Source organism: Pleurodeles waltl, chromosome 9 (genome assembly GCF_031143425.1).
Source record: "Pleurodeles waltl isolate 20211129_DDA chromosome 9, aPleWal1.hap1.20221129, whole genome shotgun sequence".
In the NCBI taxonomy this organism is placed as follows: domain Eukaryota; kingdom Metazoa; phylum Chordata; class Amphibia; order Caudata; family Salamandridae; genus Pleurodeles; species Pleurodeles waltl.
In genome coordinates, this window is record NC_090448.1 from 233879036 (window position 1) to 233897292 (window position 18257).

Genomic DNA, 18257 nt, shown 5'->3' on the forward strand with positions numbered 1-18257 from the left:
ACTTCAACCAATATTCATAGCCTTCTGTTGCCAACTGAGAAACACAGGATCAGAATAAATCAATCTTGTATTTGTTAGCAAACAAATGTGCAGTTCTTTAGGAGGTAATTTAAAATATTAAGACTCAGCATTTGTGACATCTTGCCCAGTAAAATATGCAGTTGTTTCCATATATGTTTTAGAACTACCCACTGGTGGGGAAGGAAAATATTCCCACTGCGTATAATTGTAAACAGTTCTCTGGGTGCTAGTGTTATGTATGAAATAATGTCCATAATGATTATAACAGAACATATTGCCATAATTAGCAATTTTGATAAACATCTTCACTTTTAGGTGCAGTAAAATATTAAAGTTCAGAAAGCATAGAATCAACTGTTTTTACATCCAAATCATCAGAAACTACTCCTGGCGTTATATCATTCATTGAAACTTTAAACACATATGGTATTTGAAGGATCTCCGTCGGCCCAAAGACATCAAAGGATACTTTATCCCAAACAATCCCATCAGGAATCAGTATAGCCAAAATGTTCACTAGGGACAAGTCTCTTTGGACCCTATGTGAAGAGAAATGTGGTTTTAGGACCTCATCCACCAGTTCAACAGCAGAGCGTTTAGGAAGATAATGACGGTGTATCAGTAAAATGAAAATGATGACAAAACCAATCCAGAGCAGAAAGAGAGGCACAGTTAACAGAACCAACAGGTAGTTCAATGGGCGAATCAGAAGGTTAGTTTTAAGGTAGGTGAACAGCTTGTATTCACTTGATGCAGATAATGTAGAAGAATTAGTGAAAGAATCTTTGATGTCGGCAAAATATCCAAAAGCAGCTTGTGCAAATACTGGAGCCGGTGTCAGAAAAAAGAAATGACAGATGTGTCCCTTGGTGGTTCGTAGTAAACTTCTCCATCCATTTTTGTTCAATTTGAATAACACTGTTCAGAAGTGTTGACTTTTCCTATCGCAGAAGAAGTTATTGGTACTAATTAAAGCTCATTTTCCACCCTCCCCAAGCTCTGGGAAAGTGTTAGCGTTGTTGGCTAAAACTTGTAGAGGTACATCTGGTTGGTTATCAGAGAGGTTTGGGAACTACCCAGTGGTCCTTTAGGACTGCTGGGTAGGATCGGCCACATCGTGTAACTTGATAATGTCGATAGAAGCAAAGCAGTATCCTTTAGAACCAGGCAGCGGTGGTAAGATGACAGTTCTGGTAATCTGTATTCCTAGGACTGGAACCATTGCTCTATATGAAGGGCAGAATTCTTTTTTCACAGAGATCTTTTCTCGCACCACATCCCCAACTTTTGAAATCCAGCCGGTCGGTGTTATTGGTGCATCCCTTTTTCCTAGGGTGGCGGCGCATGCAGATGAGTTTTCATCATTGAACTGTTGTAATTCCTGCGAAGACAGTAACACAATCATTTATGTCAAAAGATGTGTCTGCTGCCACCGCACCAGAGCCATCTAGATCCGGGACATATACAGGAATGCCAACAGAACCTGGTATGGGCTGTGCCCTCCCAGGGACCTTCTAGGCAGATTAAGTGCTTTTTGGACCCCATGCAGGTGGTTAAGCCAACTACGACCCATGCCTAATACTCTTGCTGTTAAGGAATGTTTTAAGCCTCAGTTCTTTCGCTGCACTAAACTGTTACCCTCTGGATGATAGGGAGATGAGTAATGCAATTGGACCCCCAACGTTGCCATGGGGTCCCTGAATGCCCTTAAGGCAAAAGTAGGGCCCTGCTCTGAATGAAATGCCGCAACTGCATATGTCCCGATAAAGACATGCTAATCTTTAATAACAGTTTGAGTGTCAGCTGAGCGTTGTGGCCATGTCCATAGGAATCTGGAGCAAGACTCAGCAGTGACTAAGATGTATTTGTATGCACCATCAGGAGTCAAAGGATCACATTGGTCCCGGTACACACATTGTAGTGGTTTGTTGGAATTTAGGAGGGGTGTCTGTGGTGGGCTCTTGATGGTAGATTCTTTTTATTTGTTGACAGGTGTTACAACAAAGGACATACAAAGCACATGCTGTTTGATCTGTTTATGTAGAACTGGCCACCAGTAGCGTTTTTGCAATAAGGAAATAATAGCCGCCACACCTGCATGGGTAGAAGCAACTCCCTCATGCGCTGCTTTTATCAACTCTGGTCTTTGATCTTGGTTGGAGATCACACAGTCATCCACCCCCTGATATTGTTACAAAGGCGCAATGTTCTGTGCACTTACATGGTAGGAATATTTGTCGGAATACACCTTTGGCAAGGGCTTGCTGTCTGTTGAAGCTTTCACAGCAGCCAGTGTTTCATCATTCACTCTTGCTCTAGAACTAGTAATCTCAGCAACAGAAGCCGTGGCTACTGCTGACTTGGCTGCTTTATGAGACAAGGTATTTCCTGCAACATGTATTCCTATATGCTGATGACCCAGTGCATGAACTTCATGGTCTTGGGTAGCATTTCTTTCAGATCTGCTACTTTCTCCCACCGGTAAACAGGTCATGTTAAGTATGGCCAGAATGGTAATAGAAAATCCTGCTTTTTGGTGAGGTTGGATTTTATATCACTATTTTAGAAATGCCACTTTTAGAAAGTGAGCACTTCTCTGCACATAAAATCCATCTGTGCCTTACAGCCTCTCTCCAATTAATGTCTGGGCTCGGCTGGTTGACCGCTTCCTTATGCATTTCACCCAGACAACCATAAACACAGAATACTCAGTCACACCTGCACTCATCTGCATGCTGAATGGAGCTTCCTGGGCTGGAAGTGTGGAGGGCCTGACACCTACATTTCAAAGGCTAGAGGCCTGCCCTCACACAATGGACTGCCAAACCCCCTACTGGGACCTTGGCAGACAGACCTGTACTGAAAGGGGAACTTGTGCACTTCAGAACCACTCTTTGAAGTCTCCCCCACTTCAAAAGCATTTTGAGGTTTATAAACTGGATCTCTGAAACCACAAACTCTGACTCTTCTGGACCTGAACCTGCAACCTGTCAAGAGGAACTGCCTGGCTGCCCAAAGGACTCACCTGGACTGCTTTGCTGTGAAGGACTGCTGCCTTGCTGGCCTCTAACTTTCCTGAGAAGTTCTCTCCAAGAGCTTGGATTGAGCTTGCCTCCTGATTTCTGAAGTCTTAGGGCTAAAAAGACTTCATCTCTTCAAGGTAATTCCTTGTGTGCCGAAAATAGACGAACAGCCTGCCTTGCAGGGAGAAAATCGCTGTGCAGTTTATCGGAACAACGCAGCCTGACCTCCTGAGTGAAGATCGAGGCAGTGTCTGTGTTGTGACTGGAAATTCGATGCACAGCCCTACAGGATCGATGCACAGCCAAGCTAGAACGATGCAGCCCGACTTCCTGAGTGAAGAATCGACGCATCCCCTGCTGTGCAAAAGAAAAATGGACTCATCGCCTACCAGATTGACGCAAGGCCTGTGACTTTGCCCCGCACGCCCAGGATTTCCACGCATTGTTCCTGGGCGTCAAAAGATCCCTGCATCGCAGTGAGGAACCAAGATTGTGCACCAGAAATCGACACAGTCGCTTGCAGCGTGGAAAGAAATGGAACATTGTCTGTCCTGCGTTGGAAAATCCAACGTACACCTTATTTTTCCCCACATCTTCTCCTCTGCGGTCTCCGTGCATGATAAGTTTGATGCAAACCAGGTACTTTGTGCAAACAAGAGACAACTGTCTATTTTTCAGATCTAAGACTTTTTTAATCTTGCAAAAGTGATATTTTAATTTGTGCTTATTGAATCTTTATCGTTTTGACCTTAATTAAACTAGATAAATATAATGGGGGTCATTACAACATTGGCGGTATAAGGCGCTTACCGCCGTGCTGAAGACCGCCAATACACCGCCGCGGCAGACCGCCACAGCTATTATGACACACATCACGGAATCCGCCGAAATTCAGACACCCACACAATACCGCCACACCAAAGGTCAGCGAGAAACTGTCGGAAACACATCCTCCACCTCCACGCCAACAGAAACCACGCCCATGCCATTACGACCCACGAATCCACGCGGCGGTCTTTCAACCGCGGTATTCCATTGGCGGTATACACCGCCGCGCTCAAAATACACACACATCTCCAAAACACTGCCACATTGGACAATTTGAAATACACACACCTGACACACATACACACACCACTCCCACACACCCAACACAATATAAAACACACACCCACATCACCCACAAACCCCTAAGACCAAAAATTCAGAGAGAAGGTCAGAGAGACAGCACAGAACAGACAACCCCATCACACAGAGGCACACAACACCATCACCCATGCAACATCTAAGCACAAAACACCAAACACCACATACCACTACACTCACCACACTCATCAACACATACACCACCCCACACATCACACACACCACCCCATGTCACGCCAAAGACACCCCCGCTTCTCCGAGGAGGCGCTCAGGGTCATGGTGGAGGAAATCATCCGGGTAGAGCCACAGCTATTTGGCTCACAGTTACAGCACACATCCATAGCCAGGAAGATGGAGCTATGGCAAAGAATAGTGGACAGGGTCAACGCTGTGGGACAGCACCCAAGAAATAGGGAGGACATCAGGAAGAGGTGGAACGACCTACGGGGGAAGGTGCGTTCCACGTTATCCAGGCACCACATCACGGTACAGCGGACTGGCGGCGGACCCTCACCTCCTCCCCCACAACTAACAACATGGGAGGAGCAAGTCTTGTCCATCTTGCATCCTGAGGGCCTCGGAGGAGTCGTTGGAGGAACGGACACTGGTAAGTCTAATCTTAACCATCATACCCCCCACCCTACCTGCATGATATCACACACCCCCACCATCACACCCTCCCCTATCACCCCAAATCCTCACCTATCTACCCATGACACCCACCAACCCATCCCAACCCCAAGACCTGCATGACATAACTAAGCATGGACACCCATCACCAAAGCATGCCCACTGCACAGACCCACAACACCCACCAACCATCAGCACACAAGCCCCCACACAGGAATGCCTGCACTGGGGTTCACGAACACCCAACCATTGCACTCCATGAAACACACACATGCAATAATCATGTACTTATACCCCCGCAGGAACACGAAGGAACGTCACCACACCAGAGGGTCCAGACAACACCACTCCACCCCCAGAAGAGGCCCACAGTGACAACAGCAGCTCTGCCCCACTGGATCTTGATGACCAGGCCGGACCATCGTGGGCCTCAGGACAGTCGGTTCCCCTTGCCCAGCCACAGCCCAACACCGAGCTTACACCCTCTGGTAACACCCGCACAGCACCCACCCAGCGGGCCCAAACCTCCCTACCCAGGACAGGTCAAACAGCGGTGTGTCCACCAGTACAGGGCACCCAGGCTAACCCACCACCCCAACAACAACAGGGACCTAGGAGCAGTGGTAGTGGCCACACGGTCCAGGGGACGGAGGCACAGGAACACAGGGGAACTGGGAGGGCTGCTGTGCGACAGAGGGAGGACAGGCCAAGTGAACCAACTCTCAACGAGGCCCTCTCCTCCATCATGGGAGCATACCACCACTCCCAGGAGACGAGGGCCAGGGTCCTGGACAAGTTGCAGGAGACCCTGCGTCTGCAGGAGGAACAATATTTGGGGTTCAGGGAGGAGCTCAGGACCATCGGCTCCGCCCAGGCACCATCGTAGGGGTGCTGACGGACATTCAAAAGACCTTGAGGGACACCGTGGCACTCCAAGGGGCCCGTGACACTAGCCAGGACGATGAAATGCCCACCACCTCTCCCGGCGCTAGTGGACAGGACGCCCCGCCACAGGACCAACACACCAGCACCCCATCCCCTGCAGACGGACAACCACCAAGCAAGCGGGCCCTGAGATCCAGGAACAGGACAGGACAGAGCAAGATGGCAAGACCCCCTCCAGGAAATAAGACCACCCTGATTGTCCCCCCACTGTCCCACTTTGTTACCCTGTCCAAATCGGAACTGACCTAGCTCCACTTCCAATGGCCAGATGTGCAATGTACCTGTGAGACTAATAGACTGGACTCTGCCATGGACATTCCTCCACCATCACCCATCACCAGTTTACAACCCCCCTTCATTTTTTGAGCACTTAAATAAACACCCTTCAAACACTAAAAACAAATGGAGTCAGTCTATGATTTGTAAATCTGTTTTATCAATTACAGTTTCATAATGGGTTACCCATTGGAAGGCTAACATACCTATGTCACACATCACAAGCCCTTCAAGGATGCAAACAGTTGACACGTAGGTTACCACACTTGTGAAACTGAAATGGAAGGGGACAACTCAATTAACAAATAGTGAGTGAAATGTAGGTACAGGATAGAGGTAGATGTGTGAAAGTTAATGTAATCGTAAAAATGAAAATGTTCTCACCTGTGTCTCATTGGAAATATTGCTGTATGACTGACTCCCTGTTGTCATTTTCGTCTTCCTCAGCTTCATCCTCATCACTGTCCACAGACTCCACAGCTGCCACAACATCGTCATCTGGATCATCCTCCTGCAGAAAAGGCACCTGGTGTCGCAATGCCAAGTTATGGAGCATGGAGCAGGCGACGATGTCACATACCTTCTTCAGTGAGTAGAATAGGGACCCACCTGTCATATGGAGGCACCAGAACCTGGCCTTCAGGAGGCCGAAGGTGCGTTTGATCACCCTCCTAGTCCGCCCATGGGCCTCATTGTAGCGTTCCTCTTCCCTGGTCCTGGGATTCCTCACTGGGGTCAATAGCCAGGAAAGGTTGGGGTAACCAGAGTCCCCCAATAGCCATACACGGTGCCTCTGGAGTTCACCCATCATATCAGGGATGCTGCTATTCCGCAGGATGTAGGCGTCATGCACTGAGCCAGGGAACATAGCATTTACCTGCGAGATGTACTGGTCTGCCAAACAGTCCATCTGGACATTAATTGAATGATAACTCTTCCTGTTCCTGTACACCTGTTCACTCCTGCGGGGGGGCCAGAGCTACATGGGTCCCATCAATGGCACCTATGACTTTGGAGATATGTCCAAGGGCATAGAAGTCACCTTTCACTGTAGGCAAATCCTCCACCTGAGGGACTATGATGTATCTCCTTACGTGTTTCAGCAGGGCAGACAACACTCTGGACAACACGTTGGAAAACATAGGCTGGGACATCCCTGATGCCATGGCCATTGTTGTTTGAAATGACCCACTTGCAAGGAAATGGAGCACTGACAGCACCTGCATGTCAGGGGGGATTCCAGTCGGATGGCGGATTGGTGACATCAGGTCTGGCTCCAACTGGGTACATAGTTCCTGGATTGTAGCACGGTCAAACCGGTAGGTCACGATTAAATGTCTCTCTTCCATTGTCAACAGGTCCACCAGCGGTCGGTACACCGGAGGATTCCGCCATCTTCTCATATGTCCCAGCTGATGGTGCCTAAGAAGGACAACAGCGAAGAACCAGTCACTATTCATCCAGGTATGTACCCACAGTTACACACAAGACTATAGCAGACACAAAACCCTTCCTGTATGTGTGTTGAGTGTAGGCCTCCGTATGTGTGACGCAGTTGAAAATGATTCCATGTGGGCCCCTGAAATGGCGGCTGCCTGACCTCTAAACTGGGACAATGGGATTGTGGGGTAACAGCGCTGGCGTTGCACACCGTCGCTGTAGGCGGTCGTAGAGCGCGGCGCAATGCTGCATTGGTTAACATTGGACCCTATGGGTCCCAGGAGCCAATGAACAGGTGCGCTGGCGGTGATGATGCGCCCCGCCGCAGACGTCACCGCCGCCGACGTCACCACCATTTTCTATCTGTTCAATCACTAGATACCTGACCTTCGACAGGAGAGGACCTACACTGCTAGTGCTGCTGTGACCTCGGTCTGGAAGCAACGATGGCTGCTGCGTCTGGGGAAAGGGCCCCTGCCTTCACTGCACAAGAGTTGGAGAAACTTGTGGATGGGGTCATCCCCCAGTACATGCTACTCTACGGTCCTCCAGACCAACAGGTTAGTACACAGGGAGCACGTTGTAGGGGCTAGTCCTGGGTGGACAGGGCTGGGTGGAAGAGGGAAGGGGGCAGAAGTCATACTACAGTAAAGCATGGGAATAAATGGGCCTCATGGTCAGAGTACGGAGGGGGCCACTCACATTGATGGTGCAGTTGGTAATGACTGTTCCTCTTTCCTTGTGCATGTCATGTAGGTCAGCGCCCACCAGACGAGGGCCATTTGGCGTGCCATCGCCAAGGAGGTCCGGACCCTGGGGGCCCACCAGAGATGGGGCACCCACTGCCGTAAGAGATGGGACGACATTCGCCGCTGCAGCAAGAAGACGGCGGAGGCTCAGCTGGGGATGGCCTCCCAACGTGGGAGGGGTGCCCGTCGTACCATGACCCCCCTGATGTTCCGGATCCTGGCGGTGGCCTACCCGGAGTTGGATGGGCGCTTAAGGACATCACAGCAGACACAAGGGGGTGAATACAACCTCATTCTGCGGAATTTGCGTGCAGTGGAGGGGTCTGGGTGGGGGAGGTGGGCTCTGGGTGTCCCTAGGCCAGGGCGAGTTAGGTAGGCAAGGCCCCTCCGTAATGTAGGCCATGTGGCACTCTACCCCACCTCAGTAAATTATCAAGTTGAGGTATAGTTGCCCCGGTGGCATCCATGTGCGCAGATTTCCACCAATGCCATGTAGGCCATATCCCAGAAATTGCATGTGCAGAGGGCAGGAGCGCGGCGTTGTGCATGGGCCTGCTGCGTCTGTCTTGTCCGCCAACTGTAGCGGTATGCCATGCACTAAAACTCTCTTTGTTCTGTCTCCTCCCCTTTTCCTGCTCTCCCTGTCCTTTTGTACATCAGCATCAACAGGCGGAGGTACAGTGGCACCGGAGCACGAGGGAGCTGCATCCCACATGGCCATGGAGGGCCACACCACGGACTCTGAATACACCAGTGGGACGGAGGGCGAGGGGAGCTTCACGTCGGCTACCGGATCACCAACCAGCGACCGACTCGGCCGCCGATGTGAGCACCCCTGTGGTGGCTTCACCATCTGTGCGCCCCACTTCTACAGGTACAGCCACCACCCCCCCTACCAGCACCGCCCTCTCAGCAGCCCCTCAGCGTTCGCCCTGTGCCCACTCACCCAGGAGGGTGGGCATCACCTTCGCCCCAGGCACCTCAGGCCCTGCCCCAGTCACCCCTGCCGCCCTCAGTGAGGAGGCCATTGACCTCCTCACGTAACTCACTGTTGGGCAGTCTACCATTGTGAATGCCATCCAGGGTGTAGAAAGGGCGTTGCAACACGGTAATGCATTCCTGGAGGGCATTCATTCTGGTCAGGCTGTCCTTCAGCGAACCCTGCAATATCTGGCCTCAGCACTGATGGCAGCAATTGTCCCTGTGTCCAGCCTCCCCCCTCCAACTTCCTCCACCCAGACCCAATCCCCTGTACCCCAGCCCATCCCAAGCACACCTTCAGACCAGCATGCACACAAGTCAACACACAAAAGTAGCTCAGGCAAACATAGGCACCACACATCCCACAGGCACTCACACAAGCATCACACCCATACAGACACAGCAACATCCACTGTCTCCACTGTGTCCCCCCCCCTCCTCCTCTTCTCCCTCCCAGTCTTGTCTACACACACACCTGCATGCACCACATCTACAGGCACTAGGACTCGCACCAGGACACCCAGCACCACACGCCGCTCATCTGCACTCCCCACCTCCACTGCCATTTACACGTCCCCTGTGTCCTCTCCCAGTGTGTCTGTGACGCCCCCTCCCAAAGTACCCAACGCCTGCAATCTTTCACCCAACATCCATCCACCTCACGACAGCCTCCAGTACCTGCACCTGCACCCAAAACAGTTAAAGTGACACCTCCTACAACCACCTCCTCTTCCTCCACTCCCAGACACCCTCCAGCTACCCATCCCAGTGTTCGTCAGAAACTGTCCCTCTGTCAAATTGACCTTTTTGCCCCCCCCCTCCAATTCATCAGTCCCGTCGTAGCGCCTCAGCCAAAAAGCCACCAGTACCAGTGGTGCGTGTTCCAGGTTTTTGGAGTGCACCGTCCACCAGGGCAGGCAGTAGGACCCGGAGCCAAGGCACTGGTAGCGCACCCCCTGTAAAGGCTCCGTAATTGGAGAGTGGACTACGGGACCGTGTCAAGACTCCTGGTGGGACAAAAAGTGAAATGGGATCGAAGGCGATTGATGAGTCAGCTGTAACTCCAAAAAAGGTGGGGAAGGTCCCGAGGAAGTCTGCCCAGCCTGTTGTGAGTGTCACAGCGGAGAAGTGCGCCATCATTTCTGGCGGTCCAGACACAACCGCCAGCACCGTCGTCACTGGTCCAGAGCCCACCGCCAGAGTAAGTGCCCAGGAGGGCCCAAGTATCATAACTGGTCCAGAGACCACCGCCAGAGTCCGTGCCCAGGAGGGCCCAAGTATCGTCACTGGTCCAGAGACCACCGCCAGAGTCAGTGCCCAGGAGGGCCCAAGTATCGTCACTGGTCCAGAGGCCACCGAACAAGACACAGCCCAGGAGGGCCCAAGTATCGTCACTGGTCCTGAGACCACCGCACAAGACACAGCCCAGGCGGGCCAGGATGCCACAGCCCCGCTGGGCAATGAGTGAACGTCATGCCACACACCAATGTCCAGTATGGAGTTCGTCATGCCTCACACCAATGTCCAGTATGGAGTTCGTCATGCCACACACCAATGTCCAGTATGGAGATCGTCATGCCACACACCAATGTCCAGTATGGAGATCGTCATGCCACACACCAATGTCCAGTATGGAGATCGTCATGCCACACACCAATGTCCAGTATGGAGATCGTCATGCCACACACCAATGTCCAGTATGGAGTTCGTCATGCCACACAGCAATGTCCAGTGTGGAGTTCGTCATGCCACACACCAATGTTCAGTGTGGAAATCGTCATGCCACACACCAATGTCCAGTGTGGAAATCGTCATGCCACACACCAATGTCCAGTGTGGAAATCGTCATGCCACACACCAATGTCCAGTATGGAGATCGTCATGCCACACAGCAATGTCCAGTGTGGAGATAGTCATGCCACACACCAATGTCCGTATCAGAACCGCCATGGCAAAGCACCGCTGAACAGTCCAGAGACCGCCGTGGCAAAGCACCGCTGAACAGGGCAAAGACCGCCATGGCAAAGCACCGCTGAACAGTCCAGAACCGCCATGGCAAAGCACCGCTGAACAGTCCAGAGACCGCCGTGGCAAAGCACCGCTGAACAGTCCGGAGACCGCCGTGGCAAAGCACCGCTGAACAGGGCAAAGACCGCCATGGCAAAGCACCGCTGAACAGTCCAGAACCGCCATGTCAAAGCACCGCTGAACAGTCCAGAACCGCCATGTCAAAGCAGCGCTGAACAGTCCAGAACCGCCATGTCAAACCACCGCTGAACAGGGCAAAGACCGCCGTGTCAAAGCACTGCTGAACAGGGCAAAGACCGCCGTGTCAAAGCACTGCTGAACAGGGCAAAGACCGCCATGTCAAAGCACCGCTGAACAGGGCAAAGACCGCCGTGTCAAAGCACTGCTGAACAGGGCAAAGACCGCCATGGCAAAGCACCGCTGAACAGTCCAGAACCGCCATGGCAAAGCACCGCTGAACAGTCCAGAACCGCCATGGCAAAGCACCGCTGAACAGTCCAGAACCGCCATGGCAAAGCACCGCTGAACAGTCCAGAACCGCCATGTCAAAGCACCGCTGAACAGTCCAGAACCGCCATGTCAAAGCACCGCTGAACAGTCCAGAACCGCCATGTCAAAGCACCGCTGAACAGTCCAGAACCGCCATGTCAAAGCACCGCTGAACAGTCCAGAACCGCCATGTCAAAGCACCGCTGAACAGTCCAGAACCGCCATGTCAAAGCACCGCTGAACAGGGCAAAGACCGCCATGTCATAGCACCGCTGAACAGGGCAAAGACCGCCATGTCAAAGCACCGCTGAACAGGGCAAAGACCGCCATGTCAAAGCACCGCTGAACAGGGCAAAGACCGCCATGTCAAAGCACCGCTGAACAGGGCAAAGACCGCCATGTCAAAGCACCGCTGAACAGGGCAAAGACCGCCATGTCAAAGCACCGCTGAACAGGGCAAAGACCGCCATGTCAAAGCACCGCTGAACAGGGCAAAGACCGCCATGTCAAAGCACCGCTGAACAGGGCAAAGACCGCCATGTCAAAGCACCGCTGAACAGGGCAAAGACCGCCATGTCAAGGCACCGCTGAACAGTCCAGAACCGCCATGTCAAGGCACCGCTGAACAGTCCAGAACCGCCATGTCAAGGCACCGCTGAACAGTCCAGAACCGCCATGTCAAGGCACCGCTGAACAGTCCAGAACCGCCATGTGAAAGCACCGCTGAACAGGGCAAAGACCGCCATGGCAAAGCACCGCTGAACAGGGCAAAGACCGCCATGGCAAAGCACCGCTGAACAGTCCAGAGACCGCCATGGCAAAGCACCGCTGAACAGGGCAATGCACCGGGTAGGAATGAATGGCCCACCACATCAGGCATCCTTATCCCATCTGCAGCTGGGACAGTGACAGGACACTACCTTTCACGGGGAGACTCATCCAGTCTGGGCACCAGTTACCCCCCAGTACCAGTATGGACCTGCATCGACTTGAGAGACTGTGGCTTTGCACTCCCCAGGATGGTACAGTGGGCAAGCCACCCACTGTAGAGACTTGAGAGACTGTGGCTTTGCACTCTCCAGGATTGAACAGTGGGCAAGCCACCCACTGTAGAGACTTGAGAGACTGTGGCTTTGCACTCCCCAGGATTGAACAGTGGGCAAGCCACCCACTGTAGAGACTTGTGAGACTGTGGCTTTGCACTCCCCAGGATGGCACAGTGGGCAACCCACCCACTGTAGAGACTTGAGAGACTGTGGCTTTGCACTCCCCAGGATACATCAATGGGCATAGAGCCCTGTAGTGGATCTGGCTTTGCATTCATCTGGCTGAAGTGCCCCCCTTCCCTTCCCCCTGAGGTGCCTGTAGTGTTTCTATCTGATGCCCCGGCAGTGTTCTCTCGGATGTTGGTCAGGTATCTATTGTGGGCCTCGCCCATGCATTTTTGGACTGTTTGTGCACGGACATTGTTGTGTACATATCTGCAATACTTATCGGATTATTTATGTATATATGAGTGATTTTGGAATACATATATTTGTATATTTTTGTATGACATGTATATTGGCACATTATAATGTTTGCCCGAAATTCGCATTGTCTTTGCATTCTTCCGGGGGGATTGTGGGTTGTAACTGTTCTTTTTGTGACTGCATTGGTGTGTATGTTGTACTATGCGAGGGTGGGGGTGTTTGGTGGGTGACCCCCTAACTTTTGCCTCCCCCGTGTCGTAGGTGCGGTACTCACCGGTATCTTCTGCGCCTACGTCGCTGTTGGTCGCGAAGGAGCAGAAAGACAAGGGCAGGTAGTATTTGGAGTTCCGGCTCCATGGAGTCGTCGTTCATCGCGGGATGTGTAGAAGGTGAGCGTTTTCCCATAGCAAAAGCTGTTTCCGCCGTGTTTTTATCCACGGTGAATCCACCCCAGAAAAGGTGGCGGATTGGCCTGTTGTGATACTGTGGGCGGTACATTGTCTCCCGCCTGTCTGTTGGCGGTGACCGCCGCGCTGCTTGTCTGTACCGCCGTGGCGGGCGGTGTGTTAAAGTGGCTGTCTTTGTTGGCGGTTTCCGCCAGGGTCATAATTCCCTTTTTTTGTCCGTCTGACTGTTTGCGGTATTACCGCATCTTTAACACCGTCCGCCAGGGTTGTAATGACCACCAATATCTTTTGTGTATTTTGTGTGGTGATTTCACTGTGTTATTGCATGACTTTTTTCACAAATAGTTTACATTTTGTCTTCTAAGTTAATCCTGACTGCTCAGTGCCAAGCTACCAAAGGGTGGGCACAGGATAATTTGGATTGTGTGGGACTTACCCTGAGAAGGATAGTGGTCCCTACTTAGACAAAGGTGTATACCTCTGCCAACTAGGGACCCCATTTCTAACAGTATTTCATTACAGGTACAAGATGAATTGCAGTATTTTAACCTTCTATTTACGCCAACGACATGAAATGAGAAGGACAACAATTTGTTACTGATTAATGTGTATAGATATACAGCCAAAACTCCAATGTAAATAAAAAATGGTTTACTATAGGATAAAGACTTGAAGATTAGTTGGATATTAGTCAAAACGTACTGTTAGTGATGTTAGACTTTGTTTCGTGGTTAATAAAACCACTTTAGTGGTGGGAGAGTGACCATCATCTCGATCATTTCCTAATTTTAAACTTTCAAACAATGAATGAGTAGAAATACCTTGAAATGGTAGGCTTTTGGTTGTTGCCTTTTTCTTAAAAAACATATTTCAATAGCAATAAAAATAATTGAGTACTTTGTTGTACAGTCTTGATAAAGGACCATTAAGACTTTTAGCCAGTTAGTTGATAATTGACAGTTTTAGGAAGATTTAAAAAAACTATCTGCAATAAAACAAAGCATTTCTCATTTATGTTCCAGTAAAGACATCAGTTACTGGGCTGGTGAAAATACATGTGAATAAATATGTGCTTAGCATAACATTCTACAACTGGTCTTTGTTCAGAATGTCTTATGTCTCTGACAATAGGCTAATGACAGAAATAAATAGAACTAGTCACATAGCAGGCAGCCATCTTTCTTCAGAGTTCAGGCTACTTTCCATTGCTAATTGAAGCATTGATCACTTCGTTTCCTACTGAACAGAGCCCTCAACTCTATTTTAGACATATTTTTATTAGTACAATAGTGTGATTTTTTTTAGCAATATAGCAATCCACTGGTGCCTCTTGCTCAGCAACCACCTAGTATTTCCCAGTTTGTGCTCTTCATTAAATTCTCCTTCACTTTTACCTTAAGGCGATACCTGCCATCTTCAGGTGTCACAGCGGGCAAAGAATTTGAACGATCATCTGGCTCTGAGAATCTGAAACTACAGGGCTCATTCAGGAAAAGTGGATAAAGCCTACCTCCCTTAGGTGTGAGATAGAGCAGAGAACTTCAAAAGCCATATCCAATCTTTTTAAAGATTTAAAATCCTGCCTTAAGTGATGTACAGAAGCTGAAAGTTCTAGAAAATTGTCTCAGATTAACCAATTTTCACATTCTAGGCCTACAAGAAGAAATTGAGGGCAAGAATACATTTAAGTTTATGGTACAATTATATCACAATGGCTTCCCTGCCCTATTTCAATTGGGATATGAACTCCCTCATTCAAAGAGCTCTTAATTTCCTACTGTAAATACCAAGTATAATTTTTTGCTTTGGTAGTCTGTGATGTGGGATATCTCTTTAAAACTATACATGTGGACAACCCTGGATCTGATTTTGACACACTACATGAATATCACTGACTATGAGAACCTGTGAAGTAAAACATTGACTTAATGTCAAATTGACTTCTGTTTTTCTGGAATAAAGGTCGGAGAACTACGTGGCACTGGTTGTTTAGTAACTAGATGGTGTGTGGTACAAGTATGTCACCGCTTTTACTTTGTGAGATGTTACATTACAGTGCATCAGGAGTCTTTACTTCAAGAATGCAATTTTGTGTACACTAAAACACACATATTGTTAAGGTTATATCACTTTAAAATGTTAAAGTGATTTATTTCAATATAAATGGGTACATGGTTTTACATTTGTAAGTGTTTATAGGGATACTAAGGATTTTTTAGTGCATGGTGTGGTAAGGTGTTTTTATGACTGGTGTGCTTTTTTGTATTGGGGTAATAAAGTAGTTTTTTTGGGTTAAGGAATGGAGATTGTATAATTTTTAAAATAAATATATTGAACATTGCTTAGTATCAAAAGGCTAATGTTGTTTTAATGTTGAAAATGTAGACATAAATTAAAATTATTAAACATATATATGTTCGATGGTATGTGTAGCTGCAAATACACATGCTATGCATATCTCTTCCGACATCTAGTGTTGGGCTCGGAGTGTTAGCATGTGAAGCACTACATGCGCATGTGCAGCACTACATGCTACGAACAGATGTACACTAGGTAAGTGAAATTTTTCATATATATATATATATATATATATATATATGTTCGATGGGATGTGTAGCTGCAGATACACATGCTGTGCACATCCCGCCATCTGGTGTTGGGCTCGGAGTGTTACAAGTTGTTTTTCTTCGAAGAAGTCTTTTCGAGTCACGAGACCGAGGGACTCCTCCCATTTCGGCTCCATTGCGCATGGGCGTCGACTCCATCTTAGATTGTTTTTTTTCCGCCATCGGGTTCAGACGTGTTCCTTTTCACTCCGTGTTTTGGGTCGGAAAGTTAGTTAGAATCTCGGAAAAATCGTCGGTATTGTTTGCGTTCGGTATCGGGTTAGTTACAACAGATCGACACCGACTTTTGAAGAGCTCCGGTGGCCCTTTGGGGTTTTTTCGATCCCCCGTCGGGGCCTGGTCGGCCCGGCCACGTGTCTCTTCAAGGCTGATGGAACGGACCCCATTCTGCTTCTGCCCAAAATGCCATAACAAGTATCCATATACAGATCAGCATCTGGTCTGTAACTTGTTTGTCGCCGGAACACAAGGAAGATACTTGTGAAGCCTGTTGAGCGTTTCGGTCCAGGAAGACACTAAGAGACCGAAGAGCAAGGAGACTGCAAATGGCGTCGGCGCCGACAGGACAAGAGGGTTTCGAGGAGGAGGAAGAAGCATTCTCCATCCATGAATCTGACTCAGATGAGATCGATCCCGAAGAAACGCCGAAAACCGTGAGTAAGACGTCGAAACACAAAACTCACGAAAAAACCACTAAAGCCCAGGGGACGCCACCGCCAACAGGCCATCGCTTAACCCGAAAAATATGTGACCGATCATCGGCACCGAAAAAGGGCACGCTGGGGGCGAAGTCATCCGACTCCGGTCGAGATACCGCCACACAGCAATCTCGGGCTCGAGATAGTGGCTCCGAGCAGGTTCGGCACCGAGATAGCGGCACCGAAATGGGTCAGCACCGAGAGACCACGACGCCAAAAGTAAAGAAGGTTTCGTCGGAACCGAAAAAAGCAGCCGAAAAGGTTTCGATACCGAAACATCCGGCCTCGGAACCGAAAACGAGTTCCTACACTAAGGCACAAGGACTGTCCACACAAATGAAGACACATAGATTTGTTGGCCAGATACGATAGGGCCCATTGGGACGAAATGCAACACTTTATAGAACATTTGCCCAAGGAGTTCCAAAAGAGAGCGCAGCAAGTAGTAGAAGAAGGACAGAGTATCTCCAACAATCAGATACGGTCAGCAATGGATGCTGCAGACACAGCTGCTAGAACTGTCAACACAGCAGTAACAATAAGGAGACATGCATGGCTGCGTACATCAGGATTTAAAACAGAAATACAGCAAGCTGTGCTGAATATGCCATTCAACGGACAGCAGTTGTTTGGGCCGGAGGTGGACACTGCGATCGAAAAAGACACTGACACGGTCAAAGCCATGGGCGCACTCTACTCCCCACAGGGCAGAGGCACATTTCGAAAAACACAGTTTAGAGGGGGGTTTCGAGGACAAAGCACAGAACCCACAACATCATAGACAAGACCCACTTACCAGAGCCAGTATCAGCGGGGAAGTTTTCGGGGACAATATAGAGGGGGACAATTCCAAAAGAATAGAGGAAAGTTCCAAAGTCCCAAAACTCCTCAAAACAAACAGTGACTTCCAAGTCCCACATCCCCAACACATAACATCTGTGGGGGGGGAGACTAACCAAATTTTACAAACATTGGGAGGAAATAACAACAGACACTTGGGTCCTAGCAATTATCCAGCATGGTTATTGCATATAATTTCTCAAATTCCCTCCAAACGTCCCACCGAAAACACACAATATGTCAAAACAACATATAGATCTTCTAGGACTAGAGGTTCAGGCATTGCTACTAAAAGAAGCAATAGAATTAGTACCAAAACACCAGAAAGGAACAGGAGTTTACTCTCTCTACTTTCTCATACCCAAAAAAGACAAGAGTCTGAGACCTATATTAGATCTCCGAACATTAAATACCTACATCAAATCAGATCACTTTCACATGGTGACATTACAAGACGTAATTCCACTACTCAAACAACAAGACTA

General features: G+C 49.3%; 1 protein-coding gene and 1 long non-coding RNA gene across 2 annotated transcripts in view; both read left to right on the forward strand.

The window, feature by feature from the left end:
- The window catches only part of NUP210 (nucleoporin 210), a 462103-nt gene that overhangs the window by 296326 nt on the left and 147520 nt on the right, over positions 1 to 18257 (forward strand). The window lies entirely within an intron of this gene.
- LOC138259119 (uncharacterized) lies at positions 7236 to 8502 on the forward strand. Its single transcript, XR_011198641.1, has 3 exons — positions 7236 to 7505; positions 7860 to 8041; positions 8238 to 8502. It is a non-coding gene; the product is annotated as an uncharacterized lncRNA (long non-coding RNA).